This window comes from Sapajus apella, unplaced genomic scaffold (genome assembly GCF_009761245.1).
Source record: "Sapajus apella isolate SASKATOON/1434 unplaced genomic scaffold, GSC_monkey_1.0 scaffold2, whole genome shotgun sequence".
In the NCBI taxonomy this organism is placed as follows: Eukaryota; Metazoa; Chordata; class Mammalia; order Primates; family Cebidae; genus Sapajus; species Sapajus apella.
Window position 1 is genome coordinate 32848171 of NW_022436942.1, and position 12942 is coordinate 32861112.

General features: G+C 35.8%; 1 long non-coding RNA gene across 1 annotated transcript; it reads left to right on the plus strand.

Moving 5' to 3' along the window:
- The first annotated feature begins 5751 nt into the window (after positions 1-5751).
- On the plus strand, positions 5752-12000 carry LOC116556952. Its single transcript, XR_004271281.1, has 3 exons — positions 5752-5828; positions 9856-9858; positions 11921-12000. It is a non-coding gene; the product is annotated as an uncharacterized LOC116556952 (long non-coding RNA).
- Positions 12001-12942: the final 942 nt, after the last annotated feature.

Below are 12942 nucleotides of genomic sequence, written 5' to 3' on the forward strand. Positions count from 1 at the left end.
TGGTTATTTGATGTATGCCATACGTAAATGAAGAGGACAAAGTAAGTTACAAAGTCATTTACTCAGTGTATACCCTATGTAGATAGGATATTTCTTGTCATTGCTGAAAAGATTTCATTTGATTTAGTTCTAGGAAGTCAGCATGAATCAGCCTTATGTTCCCTGCCTCCAGACCCTATTCTACTGCCTCACTGGACCTGATAAATGACTTCAGTAAAGTTTCAGTATACAACATTAATACATAAAATCAGTTGCATTTACATACACCAATAACGTTAAAGCTGAGAGCCAAATAAATTCTTCAGTCTTATTTACAATTGCCACACAAAAATAAAATACCCATGAATACATTTAACCAAGAAAATGAAGCCCCTAAGAGGAGAACTACAAAATGCTAATGAAAGAAATCATAGTACCTGCTTTTTATTTAATGTCAGGTCTTCTTTTCTAAGCTTTTACAAAGAATAATGCCAGAATAATTTTTATTCAAAAGCTTCCTATGATGAGAGCCCATGGGTTTTATCTCACCTGGGTCTGTGCTGGGGAAAGTGAATCCCACTGTTTGATGTGGAGATTGCTCTCTATTAGTCTCATGTTTTGTTTTGTTTTTTTCTCCCTGACCTTGAACTTTCATAGAAAGAGAAAAAGCCAGAAAGTTATTTGGTTTTTGTGTTTATATTGGTAAAGCCTAGGTGCTAGAAGTGAGAAAATCAATGTTATGAGACGCATCACCAATTTAACAGCATTTTAAACCACTGAAATTCTAGAATATCATTTAAAAAGACATTTAGATTAGTATATATCAACTTAAAGTCATATTTTATTATAATAAGAAGTTTAGTAATCTAATAAATTCAACTTTGTGGCTAATATATTTTTGGTTAGGCAACTTTTCAACTCTTTAAAGCCTATCTAAATATAACTGTATCACAATAAATATGATAAAAAATACTGAATAATTGAATATTTTTTAAATGTGAAAAGTAGAGATGATTGTTGAAATTCAAATTCATTAACATCCTGATAATAAGAACACCTCACTGTAAAATCAATACCATTTTACAACTTTTATATTGATAGACACATTTTAGAAGATTGAAGTGAAGCTGACAGGTGAAGCTATGGTGTGATCACTTGGATCAAGCTTTTAAAATGTAAATACTATGTTTTATAATTTTAACAAACAATTAAAACTGTATAGATTGCAGCTATTATCTATGACATTTTATTTTGGCTGTCCTTTGATAGCTTGTATTTTACATATTGCTAACATTCATCTGAACTTGTAGCATTCATCTCAATCTGTCAAGTTGCTCCTCAGAAAACTCCAACATGAAAATAAGCTACCAACATTGTAGAAATATGATTTCTATCATGGCAGAATTAAACAAGAAGTAGACTATATTGTGAAATAATTTTCAATCTTGTTTTTAAGAAGATGACATTATTATAAAACACTAATGGAAATAATTTAATTTTAATTATTATTTATCATAAGAAAAACATAAGTATGACAATGTAGCCTATTATCCATTTTTTGTTTCATCTTGCTAACTCATGGAACAGTTAACCAATAAGTAAAAACTCAAAAAAGTTTGTTAATTTAATTGAGTACTAATCAAAAGAATTGTTTTAACTAAGTGTAACAATGACTAGAAATTTGAGAATTTTTCCCCTAAGATCATTAAGTTAATTTTTGAAGATTTTGTTGATTCTTTACCTTTATAAATAATATTACATTTATTTAAAGAAGAGATTGCTAATGAAGCAAAATAATGAAAATTGTTGACCTAATATTTAGTAAATTAATCAGATGTTGCTCTTCTCCACATAACGCTTTTTGATAATAATTAGCATTGAAAGATAACAAATGAAAATTAATAACATTATCGAAATACATAATATAAAAGTTTATAAAAGGCATAGTGGGAAATCAGTGAGAACGCAGTATATTATATTGCATTTGGAGTAAAACAATAAGCTATGATTATTGAGAATAAACATTTTACTTCCAAAGAAATAAAAGGCAAGGAATGTACTTATTAACACTTAAGCAAAAATATAATGGAACAATTTTGAAAGTTAATATTGAGTTTTAGAAGGAGTAAAGCAAAAAATGGCTATTCTTAATAAAAGCTATAAATGCTATATACAGTTCTCTCATGCTATATACAGAACCTCTCAGTTCTACATATGAGAGGTCACTATTAAATTTAACTTTTAAGTTATAGAACATGTAGTCAGAGCAATCAAAGAAAAAAAATATATAAGGCATCCAAATACGAAAAAAAAAAAATGTCAAATTATCCCTGTTTGCCGATGACATTATCCTATACCTAGAAAATCCTATATGTTCTTCCAAAAATCTTCTAATGTTACCAGTTGAAGGGTGACACCTGGTTATTGGCATCTTGAAGAAAGAATTGGGCAAAATACACAAACAAAGCAAGGAAAGAATGAAGCAACAAGAGAAGAGATTTACTGAAAACGAAAGTACACTCTACAGAGTGGGAGTGGGCCCAAGCTTAGGGTCTCAAGAGTCCTGCTACAGAATTTCTTGTGGTTTAAATACCCTCTCAAGGTTTCCATTGGTTATTTGACAAATCCACAGCCAATATCACACTAAATGGGCAAAAACTGAAAGTATTCTGCTTGAAAACTGACACAAGACAAGGATGCCCTCTTTCACCACTCCTATTCAACAAAGTAAGTTATGGAATACTTACTGTTATTAAAGTCCGTTTTCAGCAAAAAAATATATATCTGTTTCTGGCATTAAATTTTAAAAGTATCCTTCAGCAATCAAATTTTACTTATAAGTGAATATTTATCTAATTATAATACATTTTAGAAATATTAACTAAAATTGAACTGTTATAAAAAAGAAAAAGAACTGTAGTATTTGTAACTTTTAATTTAACATTTCTTTTTTGTTCCACCCAAAGTTTATTTTGCCAACATTTTTATAATGCATGAGATATTGGAAACAAGCAAGATATTGGCTGGTAAAAAGGTCCCTGAGTCTACGGAAAACTAGAAAAAGAAAGTATTATAGGGTTTAGAGATAGATTGATATCATGTCTTATTGAACTTGTGTCCTCTTTCCAAACCCACTTTCACATCACTTAGTAAATTTTCTGAAATTGTATTCGTTTTTATTTAAAAATATACAGGATTGAATAAGACAAAATGTCTTTCATTTTGTATACACAATTTAACAACTACTTAATATTTTTTTAAATACCAAAAATTACTAGGTGTCATAAAATAGATGAAGAAAAACAAATACAATTAAATATCATAAAAGGTGATAATTAAATAATCTCCTCCATGAAACAGTTAGAATTTGATCTGCAAACACAAGGAATTACATTATGTGTTATGATAAGGCACCAAAAGTCCCCAAACTAAAACAGCTTACTGACAATGACTACTTTTATTGAAAATAAAGCAGAACATGTTTATTGATGAGAATTCATATAGGAAACAATACCAAGTATGGCAATTATTCCCATTGTCATTGGTTGTATATGCTTTAACTCCCAACACATTATCAAACTTACAACACTGACCTATAAAATCTAATGGCATATGTAATATATATTTATGTCTTAATTTAAAAAGCATAATTATTAGACATTTTGGTTTAAATAAATACAGACCAAAAAACAGAAAATTCTTGCAAACACCCACATCATCAAATTAACATCAAATAATGTGAGGATTTATTGGTTTATATTACAGGAAAATGGCAACTTCTCTCTGCATATTACTAACATATCTGTATGTTCTTCAAAGGTGAGGCAGGTCCATTTTTTTGGCTCACATATATAATAGTTTATTGTCACGTAAATGTACTTCTTTAAAAACATATTGTATGCTTAATATATGTGGAGCACTATTGAATTAAACATATAAGGAGCTAAACATAATTATATGGGTTTTTTTTAAATTATACTTTAAGTTCTGGGGTACATGTGTAGATCACGCAGGTTTGTTACATAGGTATACACGTGCCATGGTGGTTTGCTGCATCCATTCCCCCGTCATCTACATTAGGTATTTCTCCTAAAGTTAGCCCTATCCCTCCCCACTCTCCCCACCCCCTACTACCTTTCCCCAACCCCCCTCCCTGCTCCCTGATAGGCCCTCGTGTGTGATGTTCCCCTTCCTTTGTCCATGTGTTCTCACTGTTCAACATCCACTATGGGTGAGAACATGCGGTGTTTGGTTTTCTGTTCTTGTGTCAGTTTGCTGAGAATAATAGTTTCCAGCTTCATCCATGTCCCTGCAAAGGACATGAACGCATCCTTTTTATGGCTGCATAGTATTCCATGGTGCATATGTGCCACATTTTTTCTTTGTCCAGTCAATCACTGATGGGCATTTGGGTTGGTTCCAGGTCCTTGCTATTGTAAACAGTGCCACAATGAACATGTGTTCATGTGTCTTTATAATACAATGATTTATAATCATTTAGGTATATACCCAAATGGTATCTCATTTCTAGACACTTGAAGGATTGCCTCAGTGTTTTACACAATGGTTGAGCTAATTTATTCTCCCACCAACAGTGTAAAAGCATTCCTATTTCTCCTCATCCTCTCCAGCATTGGTTGTTCCCTGATTTTTTAATGAAAGCTATTCAAACTGGCAATGAGATGGTATCTCAATGTAGTTTTGATTTGCATTTTTCTAATGACCAGTGATGATGAGTTATTTTTCATATGTTTGTTGGCTGCATAAATGTCTTCTTTTGAGAAGTGTCTGTTCATATCTTTTGCCCAAAACAGTATTAACCTTAAATGTAAATGGGCTAAATGCCCCAATCAAGACACTGACTCTCAAATTGAATAAAGAGTCAAGACCCATTCGTGTGCTGTATTCAGGAGACTCATCTCACATGCAAAGACACACATAGGCTTAAAACAAAGGGATGGAGAAAGATTTACCATGCAAATGGAGAGAGAGAAAAAAAAGCAGGAGTTGTCATCCTAGTCTCTGATAAAACAGGCTTAAAACCAAGAAAGATCAAAAGAGACAAAGAACGGCACTACATAATGGTAAAGCGTTCATTGCAATAAGAAGAGCTAACTATCCTAAATATATATGCACCCGATACCAGAGAACCCCAATATATGAAGCAAGTTCTCAATGACCTACAAAGAGACTTAGATTCTCACACAATACTAGTGGGAGTCTACAAATTGTATTTTTAGAAATACAATTCTAAAAGTCCATGGATCAAAAAAGAAATAATAGAAAACAAAAAACATTTTCAACTAATCAAAGTAAAATGATTGTATATCAAAATATGTGGGTTGCAAATAGATAAGTGCTTAGAGGAAATTGTAAAGCACTCCACTGTCAGTATTAGACAGATCAATGAGACAGAAAATTAACCAGGATATCCAGGACTTAAACTCAGATCTGTACCAAGTAGACCTAACAGATATCTACAGAACTCTCCACCTCAAAACCACAGGATATACATTCTTCTCAGCACCACATCACACTCACTCTAAAATTGACCACATAACAGAAAGTAAATCACTCCTCAGCAAATGCAAAAGAATGAAAATTAAAACAGTCTCTCAGACCACAGTGCAATCATATTAGAACTCAGGATTAAGAAACTCATTCAAAACCACACAGCTACATGAAAACTGAACACCCTGCTCCTGAATGACTACTGGATAAATAATGAAATGGAGGCAGAAAAAAAGATGTTATTTGAAACAAATGAGAATGAAGACACAACGTACCAGAATCTCTGGGACACATTTAAACCACTATCTGGAGGGAAATTTATAGCACTAAATGCCCACGTGAGAAGTGAGGAAAGATGTAATATTGATACCATAATGTCACGATTAAAAGAATTATATGTTTTAATTCATGTGTTATTATAGCATGCTGAAAAAACTGGGTAAAACTGCCGTTTCTGGGGGGAACCTAAAACAGAAAAATAAAAAAAAAAAAACCTCACTGGGTTTTTGGTTTTTGGTTTTTTTTTTTTTTTTGAGATGGAGATTTACTCTTGTTGCCTAGGCTAGAGTGCAATAGCACAATCTCATCTCACTGCAACCTCTGCCTCCTGGGTTTGAGCAATTCTTTTGCCTCAACTTCTCAAGTTGCTGGGATTACAGGTACGTGCCACCATATCCAGCTAATTTTTTGTGATTTTAGTAGAGATGGGGTTTCATCATGTTGGTCAGGCTGGTCTTGAACACCTGATCTCAGGTGATCAATCCACCTTGGCCTCCCAAAGTCCTGGGATTACAGGGGTAAGCCACTGCACCTGGCCTAAAACACTCTGGAATTTTTACATAATGCCAGTTAATTTCAATATTTTAGAGAAGTTTGAGCTCTTTCCATGACAACAAACATTACTATATATCTAGTCTACACAATAATTTGTAATATATATTTAGTATAATGTAATAAAAAATGCAGAAGGCATCAAAGTATAATAACAGATTATCTTCAAGGCATAACACCATGATTCAAAACTGATTTCCCAATGGAAAAAATGGAAGCCAGGAAAAAAAGAAAGCATTAATATTGTCTCAGAAGGGTAAAGAAGAAAAGAACCTTGCTAAACTAAAAGTCTATATAGAGTTGGAATATGTTTCAAGAATTAAGTTGATATAAACACCTTTTAAAATGTAAAGCAAGATAATTTATTAAAAGAAGGCTCACACTAAAGAATGGTTTTTCATAAAGCAAAAGAAAAATGATCCCAGGAGAAAAAAATGATAACTGAAATTCCCTGTATGTTTCCAAGTAAAAAATACAATTCTGTAAATCCATGGATCAAAAAAGAAATTCTAATAGAAAATAGAAAATATTTTTAACCAATCAAAATAAAATGATTGTATATCAAAATATGTGGGATGCAAATAGATAGGTGCTCAGAGGAAACTGTATAATCTTAAATGGATATATAGGGAAATGCAAAATATGAAAACAAACAACATAACTAAGAACTCATCCTAAGATCAAAATAAATTAAACTTAAAAAAGCCTGTAAAGTTAAGGTGGAAAAGAATCAAAATTAAGTACGTAGCCCACAGACTTCATATAGCAACAGCACACTAGAGACTACAATGCAAACAATTAGCAACTTCATGATAAGATCAAAACCTCATATATCAGTATAAACCGTGAATGTAAATAGACTAAGTGCTCCACTTAAAATACACACAGTGACAAATTGGATAAAAATCAAGATCAGCCTGGGCACAGTGGCTCACGCCTGTAATCCCAGCACTTTCGGAGGCCGAGGAGGGTGGATCACTTGAGGTCAGGAGTTTGAGAACAGCCTGGACAACGTACTGAAACCCTCTCTCTACTAAGAATTAGCCAGGTGTGGTGGCAGGTGCCTGTAATCCCAGCTACGTGGAAGGATAAGACAGGAGAATCACTTGAACCCAGTAGGTGGAGGTTGCAGTGAGCCTAGATTGTGCCACTACACTCCAGCCTGGGCAACTGAGTGAGACTCTGTCTCAAGAAAACAAACAAACACAATAAACAAGTATCAATTCATTTGCTGTCTTCAAAAGACCCATCTCAAATGTAATGACAGCCATAGGCTCAAAATAAAGGGTTGGAGAAAGTCCTGTCAGGCAAAACAGAAAAAGAGTAGGTGTTGCTATTCTTATATCAAATAAAACAGACTTTGAACAAACAACACATACACACACAAGACACAAATAAGGAACTACATAATGATAAAGGGTTCAATTCTTCAACAAAAAGACTCAACAATCCTAAATATATACAAACGCAACATTGGAGCACCCAGATTTATGAAACAAGGACTTCTAGACCTATGAAAAGACTTAGACAGCTATGCCATAATGGTTGAGGTCTTCAACACCCCACTGACATTAGATAGATAACAGAAATTCCAGACTTAAATTCAGTACTTGACCAGTTGGATCTAATAAACATTTACAGAATACTCTACCTATCAACCACAGAGTACACATTCTTTTCTTCTGTACATGGAACATACGAGGCTGGCCAAATGCTCAGCCATAAAGCGAGTCTCAATAAATTTTAAAAATAGAAATAATATCAATAATACTCTTGGACCACAGTGGAATTAAAATAGAAATCAGTGCCAAGAAGATTACTGAAAACCATACAATTACATGGAAATTAAACAACTTGCTCCAGAATAACTTTTGGGTAAACAATAAAACTATGGCAGAAGTAAAAAATATATATATTTCAAACAAATGAAAATATAGACACAATATACCAAAATCCCTGGGATGCAGCAAAAGCAATGTTAAGAGGAAAGTTTATAAGACTAGATGGAAACATCAGAAAATTAGAAATATCTCAAACTAGTGATCTAAATTCACACTCAGATGAACAAGGAAAACAAACAAAAAAAAAAAACTCTAAAGCTGGCAGCGGAAGAAAAAAATAACTAGGCTTCCACAAAGATGACCAAATATGAAGAGCTCTGGTCTGCAGTTCCGAGACAGAGTGCGTCAGAAGATGAGTGATCTCCACATTTTCAACTGAGGTACCAGGTTCATCTCATCAGGACTGCTTAGACAGTGGGAACAGCCCAAGGTGGGCAAGCCAAAGCAGAGTGGGGCATTCCCTCACCCAGGAGGCACAAGGGGCTGGAGAACTCTCTCTCCCAATCAAGGGAAGCCATTAGGGATTTTTCCAGACACTCCAGCACGCTGGCTCAGATACTGCATTTTTCCCTCAGCCTACACTACCCACAGACCAAGAGATTCCCTCTGGTGCCTGCAATGCCAGTGCCCTGGGTTTCCAGCATAAAACTGGGCAGCCATTTTAGTGGAGTGGCGCCTGGAATGCCAGCGAGACAGAACTGATCATTCCCCTGGAAAAGAGGGCTAAAGCCAGGGAGCCAAGTGAGCTGGCTCATAGGGTCCCACTCCCATGAAGACCAGAAGTCTCAGATCCACTGGCTTGAAATTCTCACAACAAGTACAGCAGTCTGAACTCGACCTGAGATGTTTGAGCTTGGTGGGGGGAGGGGCGCCCATCATTGCTGAGGCTCTGGTAGATAGTTTCAACATTGTCTGTGTAAACAAAGCAGCCGGGAAGTTTACACAGCAGCTGGGCAGAGCCCAGCATCACAGCTCATCAAGGCCTCTGCAGGCAGACAGCGAAGTAGATTCCCTTCTTGTTGGGCAGGGCATCTCAGAAAAAAAAGACAGCAGCCCATCATGGGCTTACAAAGTCCCCACCTTCCTGGGACAGAACACCTGGGAAAGAGGCAGTTGTGAGTTCCACTTCAGCAGACTTAAACGTTCCTGCCTGGCAGCCCTGAAGTGAGCAACGGATTCCCCCAATCCAGTGCTTGAGCTCTGTTAAGGGACAGGCTGCCTCCTCAAGTGGTTCCCTAACCATCCATGTATCCTAACTGGGAGACATGTCATACAGGAGAGCTCTGGCTGACATCTGGCAGGTACCCTTTTGGGATGAAGCTACCATAGGAAGAAACAGGCAGTAATCTTTGCTGTTCTGTAGCCCCCATGGGTGATTCTCAGGAAAGCAGGGTCTAGAGTGGATCTTCAGCAGATCTGCAGCAGAGGGGCCCGACTGTTAGAAGGAAAACTAACAGAAAGAGCTTCAACAACAACAGAAAGGACATCTCCACTCAGAAACCCCATCCAAAAGTCACCAAATTCAAAGACCAAAGGTGGATAAATCCATGAAGATAAGAAGAAACCAGCACAAAAAGGCTAAAATCACCAAAAGCCAGAACTCCTCTTCTCCAAGGGATTACAACCCCTCATCAGCAAGGGAACAAAACTGGATGGAGAATGAGTGTGACCAATTGACAGAAGCAGGCTTCAGAAGGTGAGTAACAACAAACTTCTCTGAGCTAAAGGAGTATGTTCTAATCCAATGCAAGGAAACCAAGAACCTTGAAGAAATATTAGAGAAAAAATGCTAACAAGAATAACCAGCTTAGAGAAGAACATAAAAAACACGATGGAGCTGAAAAACACAGCAGAACTTTGTGAAGCATACCATTTCAATAGCCAAATCGATCAAGCAGAAGAAAGGATATCATCAATTGAATATCAACTCAATGAAATAAAGTGATAAGGCAAGATCAGAGAAAAAAGAGTGAAAAGAATGAACAAAGCCTCCAAGAAATATGGGATTATGTGAAAAGACCAAATCTAGTTTTGATCAGTGTACCTGAATGTTATAGGAAGAATGAAACCAAGTTTGAAAACACTCTTCAGGAGTGTTTCCCCAACCTAGCAAGTAAGGCCAACATTCAAATACAAGAAATACAGAGACACCACAGAGGTATTTCTTGAGAAGAGCAACCCCGAGGCACATAATTGTTAGATTCATCAGGGTTGAAATGAAGGAAAAAAAAATGCTAAAGGCAGCCAGAGAAAAAAAGTCAAGTTACCAACAAAGAGAAGCCCATCAGACTCACAGTGGATCTCTTGGCAGAAAACCTACAAGCCAGAAGAGAGTGGGGGCCAAAATTCAACATCCTTATAAAAAGAATTTCCAGCCCAGAATTTCATATTCAGGCAAAACTGAGCTTCATAAGTGAAGAAGAAATAGAATCCTTTACAACAAGCAATTGCTGAGAGATTTTGCCACCACCAGGCCTGCCTTACAAGAGCTCCTGAAGGAAACACCAAACATGGAAAGGAACTACCAGTACCAGCCACTGCAAAAACATACCAAATTGTAAAGACCATAGTCACAATAAAAAAACTGCATCAACTAATGGGCAAAACAACCAGCTAGCATCAAAATGGCAGGATCAATTCAAACATAACAATGGTAATTTTAAACGTAAATGGGCTAAATACCCCAATCAAAAGACACAGAATGGCAAACTGGATAAAGAGTAAAGACTCATCAGTGTGCTGTATTCAGGAGACCCATCTCACATGCAAAAATACACATATGCTCAAAATAAAGGGATGGACTAAGATTTATGAAGCAAGTGGAGTGCAAAAACAAAGCAGGGATTGCAATCCTAGTCTCTGACAAAACGAACTTTAAATGAACAAAGATCAAAAGAGACAAAGAAGGCCATTACATAATTCTAAAGAGATTAATGCAATAACAAGAGCTAGCTATCCTAAATATATAGGAATGCACCCGATACAGGAGCACCCAGATACATAAAGCAAGTTCTTAATGACCTACAAAGAGACTTAGACTCCTACACAATAATAGTGGGAGACTTTAAGACTCCACTGTGGAAATGGGGGAGGGACGGGGGGTAGGGAGGTGGAGAGAGATAGCATGGGGAAAAATGCCAGATATAGGTGAAGAGGAGGAAGGCAGCAAATCACACTGCCGTGTGTGTACCTATGCAACAATCTTGCATGTTCTTAACATGTACCCCAAAACCTAAAATGCAATTTAAAAAAAAATAATTAAATAAAACAAAACAAACAAACAAAGACTCCACTGTCAATGCTAGACAGGTCAATGACACAGAAAATTTACCAGGATATCCAGGACTTAAACTCAGGTCTGTACCAAGTAGACGTAATAGACATCTACAGAACTCTCCACCCCAAAACCAGAGAATATACATTCTTCTCAGCACCACACCATGCTTATTCTAAAATTGACCACATAATTGGAAGTAAATCACCCCTCAGCAAATGCAAAATAATGAAAATCATAATAAACAGGCTCTCAGACCACAGTGCAATCAAACCAGAACTCAGGATTAAGAAACTCACTCAAAACTGCACCACTACATGGAAACTAAACAACCTGCTCCTGAGTGACAACTGGATACATAATGAAATGAGTGCAGAAATGAAGATGTTCTTTGAAACCAGTGAGAATGAACACAATGTACCAAAATCTCTGGGACACATTTGAAGCAGCGTCTAGAGAGAAATTTATAGCATTTACACACCAGAGAAGTGAGGAAAGATATAAAATTGACACCCTAATGTCATGATTAAAAGAACTAGAGGAACAAGAGAAAAAAAATTCAAAAGCTAGCAGAAGACAAGAAGTAACTAAGATCAAAGCAGAAATGAAGGAGATAGAGACACAAAAAACCCTTGAAAAATCAATGAATCCAGGAGCTGTTTTTTTTTTTTTGAAAACATCAACAAAATAAATAGACTGCTAGCCACACTAATAAACAAGAAGAGTGAAGATTCAAATAGATGCAATAAAAAATGATGAAATGCCTATCACCACTGATCCCACAGAAATACAAACTACCATCAGAGATTACTACAAACATCTCTATGCAAATAAACCAGTAAATCTAAAAGAAATGGATGAATTCCTGGACACTTACACCCTCCCAAGACTAAACCAGGAAGCAGTTGAATTCCTAAACAGACCAATAACAAGGTCAGAAGTTGAGGAGGCAATTAATAGCCTACCAACCAAAGAGTCAAGGACCAGATAGGTTCACAGCCGAATTCTACCAGAGGTACAAAGAGGAGGGTACCATTCCTTCTGAAACTATTCCAAACAATACAAAAAGACGGAATCCTCCCTAACTCATTTTATGAGACCAACATCATCCTGACATGAAAAGCTGGCACAGATGCAACTAAAAAAGAAAATATCAGGCCAATATCCAAGATGAACAGTGATGCAAAAATCTTCAATAAAATACTGGGAAACCAAATCCAACATTACATCAAAAACTTATTCATCACAATCAAGTTGGCTTCATCTCAGGGATGCAAGGCTGGTTCATCATAAGCGAATCTATAAATGTAATGCATTAAACAGAACCAAAGACAAAAACCATATGATTATCTCAATAGATGCAGAGAAGGCCTTTGACAAAATTTAACAGCGCTTTATGCTAAAATGTCTCAAAACTAGATATTGATGGATCATATCTTAAAATAATAAAAGCGATTTATTACAAACCCACAGCCAATATCATACTGAATGGGAAAAACTGGAAGC